At 32.2% G+C, this 17,380-nt stretch overlaps 1 protein-coding gene across 2 annotated transcripts in view; it reads left to right on the top strand.

Annotated features, from left to right (window-relative positions):
• Window positions 1-17,380, top strand: part of LOC125069175 (protein N-terminal asparagine amidohydrolase) — an 81,211-nt gene that overhangs the window by 54,301 nt on the left and 9,530 nt on the right. For both annotated transcript variants that reach the window (XM_047678573.1, XM_047678572.1), the window contains 2 exons: window positions 1,428-1,480; window positions 14,785-14,835. The gene's annotated coding sequence lies outside the window, so the exon portion shown is untranslated. The remainder of the gene's footprint in view (window positions 1-1,427; window positions 1,481-14,784; window positions 14,836-17,380) is intronic.

Raw genomic sequence — 17,380 nt, 5'->3', positions numbered from 1 at the left:
TTTCGTCGCGGTGTTTGCTTCAATATATTTTTTGTTTCATTTCTCGGAATTGAGATAACGCGTAAACTGCGTTCGAACTGTTGCTTTTTTCACGCTATTTATACTATTTCAAGTGTATCAACATTTATAGAAATTTGATACTTTTAAAATTTACGGTTAAATGATAGATAGAGTTCTGTCAATAGCAAAAAATATAGATAAGATAAAATGAAATGAATCATTCCACAAATAGATTTTACTGTGATGTTCTTGTCCCCCTTGATAAGATTCCATTTTACTTCGGTTAAACTTTTTCTTACAGACATTGCCTAGTAGATCTTGTAGATTCTAGTCAAAGCTTCCGGGTTTGAATCTGCATATGCATCACTGAGTTTTTATGTGCTTAACTCGTGTAAGTAATATTAAATATGCATCTACTGTGGTGGACGAATAAGTTTCAAGTCTCTTATGAGAAGAAGTAGAAGTCCAGTCCAGAAGTGTGAAACATTTTCAGACTCTTATTTTAAGTCTTGTGACTCCACAATGATTTGCAAACTCCTTAAAATAAACTATTACACTACGCTTTTGAATTAATTTCATCTCAGTATCCGCAAGAGCTTTATAATGATCGTGGCAACGATCCCTTGCGCTCCGTAATGAAGATATCGTCTCATCTTCTTTATTGCAATAATAAAATATATAAATAGTTGGAGAAAGATTTACAGTCCACTTGAACATGCTAGTTAAAGCAGGAAATAAAGTATTGTTATCTTTGAATTAAAGATGTTGGAACCAATGCATACTGTGAAATATTATATATTTGTACGTATACTTAGTCTATTAATAAATTTAAAGCTCATATAAAAAAACTTTGAAAAAAGGCGCTAACTTTACATTACGTAGCTTATTTAAATAAAGAATAATTGATTTTGAATTTGTTTTTTTTTTATTTTGTTGCGTTGTTAATTGATGTGATGCAAATTAAACAGCCAATATCTCCTACTCTTCAAATATTTTTATTGGTTTAATCAATACTTTTCATACATTTGTTATTTTCTTTAGTTAAAATTTCGGTCGTGTTTTTTATTTTATTGTTGTTTAAAAAATAGGCGGTCTTGTCTGTTGTGTTATGTAGCAACCTGTTCGGTTCCGAGTAGGGCATTCACCGCGGTCGGACGTGCATAAATAATTGTATTACGTTTTTTTTTTTATCGGTATGACAGAAATTACTAATTCTACGACTTTTATCAGAGGTGTGAGCTTCTTACACAGATTATTAATTTGCATTTTTTCGTAATGGATTTATGGATAGGTTGTTTATTTTTTTAAATGTATTAATACTCATATGGATCGAGTGATTAAGTGTGAAATCGTTATTAACAAATGTCTTATTTTATATGTATTGATTTTAAATTTAAATCTCATTTGTTTTTTTTATTTTTTTGCAGATATTTGATTTTCAACTCGTCCGCATATCGATGTTTCAAACAGTAATATAAATGTGAGTACTCATTAATATATGTTACGTTTTATAAAATTTTAAAAGATCGAAATCATGAAGTTTTCTATAATACCAGATTAATTTAATAAAACAGTTGTCTATTTCTTTTGTTTTAATAGAGAGCTAGTGTAAGGCGACTTAAAAAAAAAAGAAAAGAGGTTTTATGTTCGGCCTAAGCTTTTTTTGCTTTATCTGTATATATTGTACGGACTGGTTATGTCTGATTTAAACCGTATTCTATGGAATAATCTGAATGTATACTAAAATCCCAATAGTACTACGATTCCATTTAAAACTCTTGAGCCTATTTATGTATCGACAGTTCGCGTATAGACCTCGCTAACGTTCTATTATATTAGATGAAAGACTGCAATTACGTCGACGTCTCAATTACTGTTTTAGAAGAAAATGTAATTTAAGCTGTTTGCCGTTTCGAATTATAATTAATCGGTGGATCGTGAAAGATTAAGACTAATGTAGCTTACACATAGTTTTTATATAGCGTTTCATATTTGTACGTGTTTTTTATTAACATGTTTAGGTTATTTCGCTATGATGCGTAACGTTAATAATAAAATAGCTGTATTTTTTTATGATTTGTCGAATATGTATAATATTTTTGTTTTTAAATATTTTGTTTATTTTATAGATGTGATATAATTTTTCGATCTAGATCAGGGCTCTCTTAACGGAGAGTAAAAAACTATGCTGCAGATTGGCCAAGTGCACACAAACACAGATGTTCTCTCTAGTCGTTCTCATAATCCGATGGGACAGCAATGCCAGGCCGTCGGAGAGAGTTTAGACGCAGGAGCATCTCCTTTTACTTGCTCTCCGTACGGGCGTGTTAACGCTACCAACTTTGTTCGGCTAGTATCGAGTATTTCTTAACAGAAGAACCTTATTGATTTTAATGGTCGGACCCGGGATTAGAACCCCAAGAGCTCTGGATCTACTTCACAAGCTTGCTATTAGACCAATGACGCAGTCTAAATATTTTGTTTTTATTTAATACTGGCTGAAGTTACTTATAAAACCTTCTTAATGAATGAATAATGCTTATCATATTAGACATGGTATTAATATATTAGAAGTTCAAATACTATTTTTGGTTTAGCTTTTTGGTCGTACTATTTATCCTTCATGTTGCTGTTGGAGACAACGTACCAATTCGTTATTTTAGAAATTATGTTAAGATGGTCAGCTTAACTTCACAGTTTTATTAAATTGGTTATAATAAGTAAAGTTAAAGTGTTAGTTTGATAAAATCTGAAGTTGCTTGATTCTCGTGTGTGTTGTGTGTGTTCATTGTAGGGATAATAAACCTTACTATTTATTTACGACATAAAATATTGCAATAAATAATGGCACGTTTAAAATACTAATATCCTAACCGCACTCTGATTTTGATCTCATCTGATATGCTTATCTTGATAGCTCTATCACGCTCCTTCCATGTCCTCTTCGGTATATTAGAAAGGGACAGTAATATTTCCTGGTACGTTTTGAAATGTAATTATTGCTAACTAATGAGTTACAAGAGTTCTTGGAAGAGCAATTTGCGGAGGATAAGCGCAGGTTGTGAAATGAGTTTTAATAAACATCGCTTAAGCGATCGTCATCTTGAGCTATAAACAAGTAGTAATTTACGTTTTGATGTTTTAATTGTACGCCTTTTCATCTTTGGAATGCAATATTAATGATTATACTATGTAATGCGATTTCTATCTCGTTCTAATAATAATAAACTTATAATATAAGTGCAGTCAAACAGACGTACTAACTTCTAGACTGTAAACTAGCCAATGCTTGGAGATTCTGGAGCTAATACCACGCTGATCTAATGCGAGTTTTTAAATACATATTATTATTATTTTTTCCGACACGTGCAATATCTTCATGTTTTGAGAACCATGGAAGTGGTGTAAATTAATTAATTTAAAGTGATCTCGGCACAGAAGAACAAAAGGGAAAAGAAAATCAACCGACTTCGAATTTCGAAGGAAATTCAATGAAAGTGAAACTAACTCACAACACACATAAACATTAGCTACCTGTAAATATCCCAGTGCTGAACTAAGGCCTTCTCTCGCTTTGAGGATAAGGTTTTGAGCATATTCCACTACACTGCTCCAATGCGGGTTGGTGGAAAATTGTTGCCATTTAATAGTTTGCTACTTTGCCTGTTTCCTAATTGTTGTTGACGAAATAAAAGGCAATTGACTATAGGTGTACATACGTATTGCAGTATTATAATTTGATAGTATTTAATTGATGCGACGATATTACAATGCAAAGCTTTGATGGAGACTAACTAGAGAACACAATGATTTATTAACTTAGTATAGTGCCAAATATAGACAGTGGTATTTGCTTATATTAATAACATAATATCTAGGCACACTACTATGAAATTGTCTAAAGTCGTCAAGACTTCAGAAACGGGCGTACAAAAGATTTACGCGTTAAACATAGCTCTGCCGTTTTTTCTAAGTGGGTTAATAAGCAATTGTCTGCATAATTGTCCATTCTTGATCACGTAACTAATCTAATTTACAAATATAAATGTAGATATAATTCAGCTTTTTCTATTGAAAGTGTAGTATGATTCACTATCTCTAAGATGAATATATTTATTTAAAAGTTATTCAATATATCGTTCTTATCTAAACGAGCTTGAGAAATTATATCGTTGATAGCGCGTGTGAGTAATTTTTATAAATTTATTTGAACCGGTTATGTAGAGACGGCTATTGATAAATCAATCTTTATCCATCCTATTTATATATATTCAACTGCACTTGAATGTCATGCTTGAAAGAGAATAATGGATGCTAAACACAAATATAGATAAAAAAATATATCATATATTTTGTATACAATTATCATACCAACTGTTGTGATAGTTTACAGTTACACATAATTGGTTACCTCAAAAATGGTTTATTTTGGAGGCAAAAGTCTTTTAATGCGATGCTGGTTTAAGTATAGGATCAAATTTGAGTCATAACAGAATAGTTTCTGAGGCAAAAATGAGTTTGATCGTTCGTTTTTTTTTTATCATATGAACTTACCAAAACAGTTTTTTTTTATTCTATGTAGAGAAACTAGCGGTCTTACTTATAAACTTTATTGAGCGGGTGATTAATTAAACAATGCTGTCTTCTTCTTTCGAATGCTAAATCAATAATGACAGAAAGAGAAATTAGTATATAACTAAACAGCCGCTTAAACTTATAAGGATATATTAACTATAGCGAAACAAAAAGTAAACATTTCAAAAAACAAAACAGAGGGTATTTTATTCTGACTAATCACAATAGTCTTACGACAGATAGCTATTCGTTTACGTCTAAAATCGATTATCCACGGTAACGCCTCACGGATAGCGATGTAAACGCACGCGCAGCGCACCGGGTGATTATTCACGCATCGCGATATACCTACTTTGCAACATAGTGAGCTGAGTTTGCTTAATAACATAGGCGGAGTAGCGGATAGAATTTTGGTTTTTGTTTTTGTTTAATGCCGTTTCTTTATCGCGAGTTAATTTTATAACGAATATTAATTTATTTAGTCTTTTATTTTTGTCTTACGAAATACTATTCAAATAGAGATTATTTTTCTATACATATCTCTCTCTTTTTCTTTTATATAGAATAGTATTTTAATTTATTTTTTTCTTATTGTTTTAATTCATGCGGGAACAATTTAATTTCCTATCGTTTTATTCTTAAATGTTGTTAATTTATATTATTATATCTATTAAATATAAAAAATATAGCAAAAGCAACTTCGTTCCAACCAGATGTCCCTTGACGCCTCTCGTTTTTTTTTATACTTAAGCATTCACATATGTATAGTCATAAAACAAATATTTAAATGGTATATATTCTTATTTGTTGTTTGTAAGTTTTATCTAGCCTAGATTTGACGTGATTTGTCCAGTTAAATGGCAACGAGATGTCTAGCTGAAAATAACGGGTGATCCCACGCGCGTGCGCAGGACATGTAGATCGCCAGCTGATGATTAGGCACAAATGTTGATTTACATTTGTAGTCTTATTATTAAAGACATAAGGCTTAAAATGTAATGACCTGGAACCGTACCGGTAGCCTTCTTATCTTCAGTAACTTTGCTACCTACGTGTAACTTGTAAAGGAGCCTTTGTAAGTATGAACTCAAAAGATCAAGTTGTTTTTTATTACGCGCTATGACTAATATTTTTTTACTTTATTTAAAAAGCAAATCTATATCTATACATTAGTAGGTTATGTATTAAAGAAAAGTTTTTAGATATTAATCTATACTGATAATAGAAATGCTGTAAACCTCTAAGACGCAAATATGCTATTTTTTTTAAATTGGCTCTTTTATGAGAGTAACTTTGGGAATGAAGGGGTGTTGCATGTGAATGCAAATTCTTTATTTTTAAACATAAAAAGGAGTATGTAGGCTATTGAAAAAAAATTATGAACCCCATATGGTGTTGCCATACTTTGTCATGGTATGAACATTAATATTTACAATTGACTATTCGGTACAAATAACAAGCAATGAAATCATTTTTTTTTTAATTAGGCCACAATAGGATTTGATTTGTAAGAGGATGAAATTCAATAAATTAAATAAACTAAATGTTTAAATTTAGAAGGTAAATTGTGATTTCGTTTATTGAGATTTTCAATATAACTCGATTTTACAGCTTATGTCAACTTTATCTTAAAATTTTATTTAAGTAGAATCGAAGGTTATTATAGTTTGGGGTTTGTTTCTTCATCTTTAGATATATAAATTTTAATAATTATTAAAATTCTCTATTTTAATAAATTATAATAATTAAATATATTGGCAATTCTGGACATATGCCTCTTCTCAGTATTGGAATAACGAGTTCTTAGTCCACCACGCTGCCTCAGTGCTGGTTCAAGGCAAGGCTTAACTTCGGAAAGTCGCAATGCGTGCCGTGGAATTTTATTGTTGCAGTCCAACAGTCTCCACACTAGGCTAATTCTGCTTCCTAATATATTTTTAATCTATTATTTAAATCTATATAATCTGAACGTTCAAATAACACAATAGTGATGGATTTTAGTGATAAACTAGATTCCACGCGGTCAAAACTGTGGGATCAGCTAGTTGTAAACAAACTTTTAATTTGCCCGTTATTTAAAAAAGGCATCGCAATTAATATTTATATTTAAAATTGGGTCGAAAACATCCCACTGTAAATATTATATCAAACAATACAAAATACATCTCCGACTGACTTAAACGGGAACGTGTATTGAATCGCCAACACTTCGAGTCACGATCTTTAATTTTAAATCATTTATGAGAAAGGCGTTCATAGAAATGCACACGTCTAAACTCTACGCTGAAATTCTATTTATGCGAATCAAATGCACGTCAGTTTCTATCGTATCCTGTCACGGGTCTGAGGTATAATGGATTTCATGTGAAATTGTTTTAAGTTTTCCCAAGATAGATTGGTTTGTCTACGCTATAATTTGAAACAAAAATATTTTAAACTTGTTATAATACAATCATGTTATTTTTGTACTTTACATGTTATATATAAATGAACCCTGTTGTTGAGCTAGATTAGAGTAGAATATAATTAAGCCTCACATAATACGTCGATGTTTTAAGGGCTGACTTAATTTTTGTTCATAGCATCTAATACCATTAAAAAATTAAGCGCTTGAATCGCCACAGTGGCGGGAAGCCAACCTACGACTAATATAAGTGAAATAAAATTTTAAAACATTCAAATAAACTAACGTCAAAAATAATAATAGTTAATTTAGCACAACAAATTCATATAGTTATCTTAATACGATACTCTTTTTTATTTATGGGATACAACGGCTTCATAACGCGAAGGGTTAAGTCATTGACGGACGATGAGTTGATTTTAAATATTTATTATAACACAATATGACCGTTTTAACATGATTAAATGAAATATTTTATGAATTCTGATCTTCTTTCCGCCTTAATTCATTTGATATGGCTACCCTAGTCACGGTTATTCCCGTTTTGACGCGACATGTCGTGTCCGTTATGCGGGATATTAATCTATATGCAAACTGCCGGGCCCAGACATGCGGCGAGATGTTCTCTTCTTAATATAAAATCTAAACGTACGGAAGTCAACATTCGTTCGTGTATGTGTATTATCATCATGGCCGATAGTTGTATAGAAACTTTCACGGAATTATTTACTGGTCTGTGTTTTCATATTAACTCGACCAGGTTGGGCTTTGTGCAAGTCGGTTAGAGTAGATTCTACCCACTCATCAAATTTTCTACCAACAAACAGTTATACTTGATATTGTTGTGCTCTAGTTTGAAAAGTCAGAGCCAGTGTAATTTCACAAGGCACAGATATAACTTCATTATTCCCAAGGTTTGCATTTGCGAAGTAAGCAATATAAACCAGATTTTTTCGAATCTGCCAAAATTATTATTTTTTTACTAATGGTATTTTAGAAATTATCATAATAATAAAAAAAAAATATATAAAAATTCGCCAGACGTCATAATGTTTACTTAATTGATTTAGTATCATCTGTTGAAAGTTGCTAATAAATATTTACTGCAAAATATTACTAAATCAGTATGATAAAACTCGTTATTAATGATTTTGACATTGGCCTTTAGGAAGCAGTAATGCAATTTGTGAGGTCAGCGTCATACCGTTTCTCTATTAATATTTATGGCTCCAATTCTTTTTATTTTTATCGACGTTTTATATGAACAACGCTAAGTGGAATACATATTTTTAAATGTATCATGGTCGATAAATAAAATTTATTAATCGATTTATATTATTATTTTAGACAAATTGGTTGTTTTCTAGAATTTATATTCTCTTAATTTGTAACTAATTTCACTTTTGAATATTTTTTTAGTAATAATAATCAGAATCGATATATTATCGATATTAATCGTAATTGATTTCAATATTTCGTTTTTAGTGAAAGTTTAGTTTTCTTTCTGTTATATTCGTTTTTATTTGTTTTTACTATTTACATATTACTGGCTGAATGTCTATGTCTCATGACCGGATTTTGCCATGGTTTCCATTTACAACATAAGATAAATAGGTTTAAAGAACTTTATTCTCATAAGAATATTACAGTTCACTTAAAATGAGATTAAATAATGTTTTTAATTTTTCAATAACAGATACAAAAACGATACAGGATGTTTGCAAAACTAATTTAACTTTATTCTCAATAAACAATTTTATTGTCTTAATAATCTGTTTTCGTTAGGCAATTTTTTATACAGCACAATTAAATGTTCTTGCATTGTGAAGTATGTAGCAACTTTTTTTTCAAGATACGGCTTTTGTTCAAAAACATCGGGGCGCATCTATTTCTTCACTTTTATAATTCGATTAGATGACAAGACGTCGTGTACTTTCCGAAAGACGGAAAACAGAGAATTTTTTCACCGAATAAAAAAACAATAATTTATACGCTAGCCACTAGACCAACGAGGTAGTTCCAATAAATGTATTACTTACTCGTAATATAAATCAGATATTTATAATATTGTATGTTAAAACTGAAATGAACGGTATTCGTGTTGAATGAACGTTAATATGGAAGCAAGAAGCTGCTTCGACATTATTCAATGTCTTTGTTAAATAGGGTTGTCAATATGCATTATTTTAAATTTTATTTATAATAACGTCAAAAAAATATTAATTATATAAATATTTAAAAAAATATGTAAAAAATTAAAACGTCTCAACATGAGCATGCTGAGACGTTTTTGCGATACTGTCCATTGACATTAAAAATTTTGTGTTAATATATTGTCTTGACGGTTTTATATTAATTAAGATTGATTTTTATCACTCTTTATTAAATTATTTTATTAAACTGTGTTAATTTTTTTTATCAAAAAAGAATCGGAGATTTAAATTGAATATTTGAATTAAATCTCAACACCATATCAGTTACAGGACCCCACCATACCGTACCTCTAACATAGCAAAACGTGGAACAGTAGAAAGAAATATTTGTCAGACGCTTGCATATAATAGTCTATTGATTTTTTTACTTTACTGTCATATAAAAGTATGTTTGGTGAAAAACAGGTCGTCTGGCGACCCGGTGACACTCAACTGTACTATATTCATTTTTATCATCAGACAGTATTATAGTTGATAGTTTTACTATGTTAATATAACCTCACTTGTTTATAATGATAAGCCCGTACCTTACGTGAACGATAAATTATTTCATAAATAAAGTATAAATTTTATATGTGCCGTGATTTCGACAACCCTATCTCTGAAATATAATTCGAAATGTATTAATGTAAATAATCTAATGTTTATTACGCTTAATTTTATAATAACAGATTCTATTTGAGAAATATGTCTTTTCATATCGTTAATATTTTCTTTTAACTTTGAGCTTTACAATTAAAAATTTGTTATGTTGTCAGCTATAAATAAATCGATTTTATCTATTCTTATACATGTAACAAGAAATAATAATTTATGTGTTTTATTACTTAAACGTTAAACTTTTTTCTTTAGATTTTTTAACATTAACAGCCTGTAATTTGTAACCGCTGGAGTAAGGCCTCCTCTCCCTTTGAGGAGAAGGTTTTGGAGCATATTTCACCACGCTGCTCCAGTTGGTGGAATACACATGTGGCAGAATTTGGTTGAAATTAGACATGATGGTTTCCTCACGATGTTATCCTACACCGCCGAGCTCTAGATGAATTATAAACACCTAAGTTTATAAACAATTAAGTTTGAACCCGAAATCATCGGTTAAGATGCACGTCCTCTAACCACTGGGCCAACTTTTTTCTTATTTTTATGATTTAGGTAGACGGACGGCCAAATGGGTCACTTGATGGTAAGTAGTCGCCGTCTACATTGGCGCCTTAAGAAGTGTTAACCGTTGCTTATTTTGCCAATACTTAATTTCGGAACTAAGATGTTAGGTCCCCTGTGCTCATAGTTACACTGGTATTGCTATAACAGTATTGCTGTTTCTTGCTCGTATATCTGAGTCGGCGGTTACTCCGACAGAAATGCACCGAGTGATATATATATATATTATTTGTTGAACGTAAAGTAAAAAACAATGAATTTGATAAATAATTTTCGGATACGGAGCTAAGTCAAATGTCATATCATTATATGTAATTTTTTTATAGTAATAGCTTTTATCTGATATGCAATTCGCAGAATTTACGAAATTTGGTTGTAAAAACCCTCTTATCTATTAACATTTAATAAAGTGCAGGGCCATGTCGATATGTTTTGATACGAGATAAGATTTAAAATGCGACGCTATTATATGGAAAAATGAAATACTTTTATTTGGGCAACAACTGTTTGTCTGTGAAAGTAGTTGGTGTACGCATATCTCGGAAACTATATGTCGATGTCAAAAATAACAGTAATGGCGTTAGAATATCATATAGAATTATTAATAAAATATAGAAAGGAGAAATATAGCAAAAAAATAACACGTTAAATAAATCGTACAAAAACCTTTGTCTAAAAAAATATATAAGTTAATTTTATACAATCATAATAATAAGCAGGACGTTTTATAATAGATATTTACTATATATTTAGTTGGTAGAATACCTACTCGTATTCTATCGTTAATTATAATATTGGTGTGTTCCGGCTTAAAAGGCAGGTAAACAAGTGTAACTACAGTCGGTAGCACACCTGTATCTGTGGTCGAAGGTGTCTCATTAGGTTGCCCATATGCCGTTCTTCTTTTGGGATAAAATTGTTCTAATATTCAACTAGTATCATAAATCAAAAAAATATCTATGTATTGATAGTATTTATTAATAATAAAGGCATTTCTCGTGATTAAAAAATAAAATCAAGCGAGAACATAAGACGGGTAAATTACATCGGCGTTTTATATTGCCCTCGAATATAAATATAGTATTTGTTTATTATGGCTATTTTAAACTTAAGGTAGAGTTACAAATGAGAACCCAAACATTACATAAGAGGTATCGAAAACATATTATACAATATCGTGAAACTTAATAACGAATATTGGCTTGTTTACACAAATATTTTTGTTTTGGCACGCGTTACTTGCATAGTTGGCGCTGTAAAGTAATTTGCGTATTAAATGGCTAATTCTCTTTATTTAATGCCTCGTTACCGCCTCGATTCTCATGTAAGAGATTACGAACCAGACAAACCGGGAAGTGCTATAAGTTTAAAGATTTGCAATAATAAAACAAAAATACTAAAAAAAAAAATACTAAATATTTGTCATAAGTTTGCCAAAAAGTTTTTATATGTAATTCCGCGATACTGACGACAAATTTAATTTCAAAGTATATTTACGTCTATAGTTGTAATAAACTGTTCGTTCGAATTGCAATTTTCGTTTGGTAAAGAACGGTGTGAATTTTGAAATAAAACTAGTTTTTAACGGATTTAATCGTGTATATTAATTATTTTAACATCCCGACGTTTCGAGCACTTTGCAGTGTTCGTGGTCACGGGCAGACACTTCGAACGTTTCTTCCCGACGTTTCGAACACTGCAAAGTGCTCGAAACGTCGGGATGTTAAAATAATTAATATACGCGATTAAATCCGTTAAAAACTAGTTTTATTTCAATGTGTAATAATCGCGGAAATCTAAGACAACGGTGTGAATTTTATTATTTTTGGTGTCGGAACTGTCCTTTAAATCAGTCATTCTGTAGTCATTAGTACTGGTTACGTCACAAATATAAAGTAATCATCAATTATATAATATCTACGGGCTGTAGATCCGATGGTCTTTGGTTAAAACCTCGGATCAGCTTAATTAAAAGTTATCGTAGTATTCTGTCGAGAAATTCCCAATTCAGTACCTCGGGAAGTAAGTAAAAACTTTGGTCCTGCGCTTGAACTCTTTCCTCTCGTATCGGATTTGCTGTCACATCGGATTATGAAGTAAGCAAATATACAGTTAACTTTTCTTTGTGCATACACTTATGTACAATAATAAGTCCCGACCAGTTAACGCATACGAAATCTGCCAAAACATCACCAAGATTAAAAAAAAACTTAAATATATAACAATTTTTAAAGTGCTCTTGCCAAACAGCAGTACTCAGTAGTGTTGTTTTCCGGTTTGAAGGGTGAGTGAGCCAGTGTAACTACAAGCACAAGGGTCTTAGTCTTAGGATCAAGGGTAACATCTTAGTTCCCAAGGTTGGTGACGCATTGACGATGTATGTATGTAATGGTTAATATTTATCACTACGCCATAAGGGCGATGGTGACCATTTATCATTAGGTGGATATATCATAAAAAGAAAAAAAATGTACCAAAATCATGATGCAAATAACATATATAAAATTGCAAACGTGTCAATCAATGGATTGCTTAAAGTGAAAAATACATCGTACATGCACAAATCATGTTTCTTCAAAGATTTCTTGACGTAGAAGAGATTTTAGACATGACATTATCTGATCTGAACTTTGCTTGTACCATGTACCAAAAAAGACATGAAATGTACGTGAAATTTCCTAACAATACATTTTACAATAAACCAAAGGCATTGTTTTGTAAATATAATTTACTTGCAAAGTTAAAAGTAAGCTAAATAGATCATAAGTTATGAATGATTCATTTATAACACTTTCTATGAATGAAATGAACCAAACATACGCCGTACGCTCATGATATAATAGACGTGAATTATTGAACAAATATTGCTTTTCATTAACTTGTTGCAAATATGCCATCGTAAAAGTCTACACCACATAGAAGTAGACTCTCATACATAACGTCATTTATAGCATTTTCACTTTTAATTTGCATCTGCTCAAGTCCATTACCTGCTACTTGAGAGAACATTAAAATCTATCAGCTATTAATAGTGTATCGACTTATCAACTATCGCCACTATCTTATAACCATTTAACTTTATCGCGTGTGGTAAGCCGAGGAAGGTTTCCTGTCTCAAGACAGCAATTGGTGTCACGTGAATCTTGGACTTTTGATCGCGATAAATATATCGAGATGTTGTATAATTGACGCTTTAAAGATTGATACGCCGATTGCGAGTTAGTGTCGAAGCTTTTAGTGGTTTAAGGTTTTATACGTTTGTCTCTTAAGGAGTTTTAGTAAATATAAAAGATCTTAAAACTATTTGTGTATTTTATATTTGTAGTTCCTGCAAGATGAAGATTCTTGAAGATTACAGCTTAATATGTAGGCAAGCACCAATAACTTATTCTTTTTTAATTTGTCAATAAAATGGGAAAACTATTGTAAAAAATGCCCTATAAATTGATAAAGTTCGTTCACATGCCGGAGAATCGGATTTCTCCGTGAAGCGTGGTGGAGCGAGCTCTAAATCTTTTCCATAATGTAAGGGAAGCCCTTTGTTAGCAAGTGGGATATTTAGAGGCTAAAACTACTCCTATAGGATTTGGCCCGTTACCAGTCCCTGAGATTAAATTGGCATAATTAAGTCTATTACAAGACACGTACAATCGTTAACTGGCTTTCTTCGAGTTTCCACAATTAGCGCAATTTGTGTTAATGCGTCTGTGATTGCAGATAACGTCTTACAGATGAGATTGTTGTGTTGTTTATAAAGCGACGAGATCGTGCACCATTTGTCAGTACGTTTATCATGTCGCTGTTTAATTGATAGGAAAAAGCTTTACCTAAATATTATGCAACCTGAATTTCTGAACCAACAATTTACGATTAATAAATGAAAGTAATTTATGCACACATCTACATAATATAATATATTAGTACTCTTCAATCCTTTCCTGAACGCGACTAAAACTTTTATCGCTACCAAATCGACTGTCGTAAATCCCAAGTCGCGGTCCATTGTTGCCGTACAGCACTTATATGGGAGCGGCCAAAATAAATCACGAGCAAAACCATATCGGCACAATCGTTGACTATCGCTCGGATCGACCGCGGGCTACATCGAGAGATACGGGGTATTACGCTATTGAATTAGCATTACCGCTGTTCACAATATTGTTCCGGCTGAGTGCATGCCTCATTTATCATGGTCGTATTATTTTAATTTCTGTCGTGTCCGTATGAAGGGGACAGTCGGTGGGATCGTGCGAGATCTCGGCTCCTGATAGTATTAGATGCATAATCTTCACATCTTCGTTTGCTTCGAACCCTCATCCCACTTGTGGAACGTATGACGTGGCATATACGACGCAGTCGTTAATGACTTACGTTGAATACTATAATCATAATTATAATAATCGTTTTAAACCAGTAACTTTTTTGTCTTAGGTTGATCAGCGACCTGAATGATCTTCACGTCACCGGCTCCACCTATTAAGTGTAAGTATTATTATTTTTCTACTATAATGTCGATATAATTTATTAAAGTGTTTTCGATTTCTTGAATAAAATTTAGAAAAAAAGCTTTGGATACTTCACATTATTATAAATAATTCTAATGGCGATAACATTCGTACCGAATATAATGTATATCAGATGTTGACCTGAATACTACGTTTCGGTAAACAAACTCCTTCATTCAACTCGTCTACATCGATAAAACATATACAGCCCTTATCGATCAGTATTTGATGGCTCTTCATTTATGACAAGATATTTATTATTATCGACCAATATTGTTGACGAACAAATAGAACTATTATTCAATTAAAGTTACCTCGCGTCACATTTCGCGTCAATTATCATTTGACCGCGGGCACCCTCGGGCAATTGAAATAAACTCAATAAAGCAGAGATATGTCGAATCGGATGTGTCGGTCGGATATTGAATAATAATTGGTGCACACAAGGCGGTTCGGCCTGGCGTCACGATGGAGATTGTATCGGGGGAGCGTGCCGCATCCATCAGGTCGAGAGGGGCGCTATCTACGCCGATATCGCGTACAAACGATAACCATTGTCTTACCGGTCGATTATATCGGCGAAATTTGTGCTCGCCTCCGCCGTTTGTCTTTCGCCGCAAATGAGACGGGTAATGGGCGAAGCGACGGCGCATAAAAGGCGAGTTTCTGCTAAACTTTTGCCTAGTCATTAATATTCCGTGGGAACTTAACCTTATCAATGACAATGATTAGGAAAGATTTCTACATTTCAAATAGTTGTAAATATTTGTAAACACAAAATTATTCGTACTTAGTACAATAGTGTACCTGCAATCTTCGACCATAAAAGGTATAGCTTGTTAGAGGTGAATAGAAATTTTAAACAAGTTTCAATAAATTCGAATTAAATATCAAATCGTTGATAATAAATTGATAATTTATGCCCGAGGATGTTATACTTATACGGTCATTAATACTGAACCATTTGCAATTGAACGGACGGTAAAGTTCATCGTCGGCGATGGCCTGGACCACTTAATAGCATTAGCATCATTGTCTCGCGGTCATTAATAAGTGCTCGGACAGTTCTATTGGCCGCGCTCCATAATGGGCAGAGTTCTCCTCTTCTCTGATGTCACGAATTCGTATCCTAATAACCCTCGGGTGGTATATCGTCTAGTATCAGATATTCGAAATTGTTACTAGCCGTGTTATTCTCATGCTCGGCTTAATTTATATTCGTTTATAATCTGATATACTGGCTAATATTTCATGTTTGTTATTACTGAATCCTTTCATAAATAAACTTAAACATTAAATTGGAATTGCTAATTGTCTAGAGAAGCTGTCTTCAGTTGAAGTAATTTAAATGTTTTGAACTGGAATTCGTATAGAAAAATTAGTCGCTTAAAAAATTAAGAATAAAAAATGATAGCATTTCGACTACACGCGCTACAAATGTCAATAAATAGGTCTTATGATTATGTAACTGCGAACTTCCGTGATAGTTTCTCTGAATGAAAATACGTCAGAGATTTCTATGACGTTCGGGGAAAACCATTTTTTAAATTACCTAACTTTAAAGTATATTCATTGACGTTCATGTTCATTTATGTTTACGAAATATTTTATACACCATATCATAACCGGAATTATAAATTTTAATAGATCTAACCAAAAAAAATGATATGTAACATTAATGACCATTGTGAAAAATATTAAAAAAAAAACGTATTCCGTGTTAATGTGATTAACAAAAGATTATATAATTATTACCCATTTTTTTCTCCTGAAAGCTATATTTTATTCCATATCAATAAAGCCACTTACTTTGCTGGTGGTATATCATCAACGTCGACCAGATTTCATCAATCGACCCAACAGCTGTAAATCCAGTTAGCTGCATCGGCGCAAGCGCACGCGCCTGTCCGTCAATTAGGCTCAATTAGCTCGTGATGTTCGCCTTTGATCCACCGACCCGTGTCATCTCGGGCTCCCTTCGGCTAAAATATATGAGTTTTTTTTTGTAGGCTAATTACGGTTCATTGGAATTTTGACAACACACTTGTCTTGTTTTGGTTCAAGACACGATATAGAGCTTAGAAAAATCATCAGCGAACAATTTACTATGTCTGAGTACTTTTATCTACTTATCCTATTTACAGACAGACGACTGATATTTATCTCCTCGTAAAGTGTTATTTCACTTGTCTCTTTAAGTACTTAATATATAAAACAACTTCGCACGTGAGTTAGATGTAATTTGATTTGCACGAGCATTAAGTCATTAAAAACGCTTCTAGGAAGCGTTGTTAATAATATTCATTATCTGAAGACAACAAGCGACATTCGCGGACGCCTGCGTTCATTTGTTATTACAAGCCACGATAAAGTTGACGGTATATTTCTTAATTGCTTATTGCACGATACAGACACTATCGGTCCACTATTTCCAACATAATAAGCATTATCATAACAATAACATGCAAGTAACTAGCGACTTCGAATGCTCATGTCGGCTACGATAACCTATAGACCATCTC

The sequence above is a fragment of the Vanessa atalanta genome, chromosome 15 (assembly GCF_905147765.1).
Source record: "Vanessa atalanta chromosome 15, ilVanAtal1.2, whole genome shotgun sequence".
Taxonomy (NCBI): Eukaryota; Metazoa; Arthropoda; class Insecta; order Lepidoptera; family Nymphalidae; genus Vanessa; species Vanessa atalanta.
The sequence above is the reverse complement of the archived record's forward strand: the minus strand, read 5'-3'. Positions and strand labels throughout refer to the sequence as shown.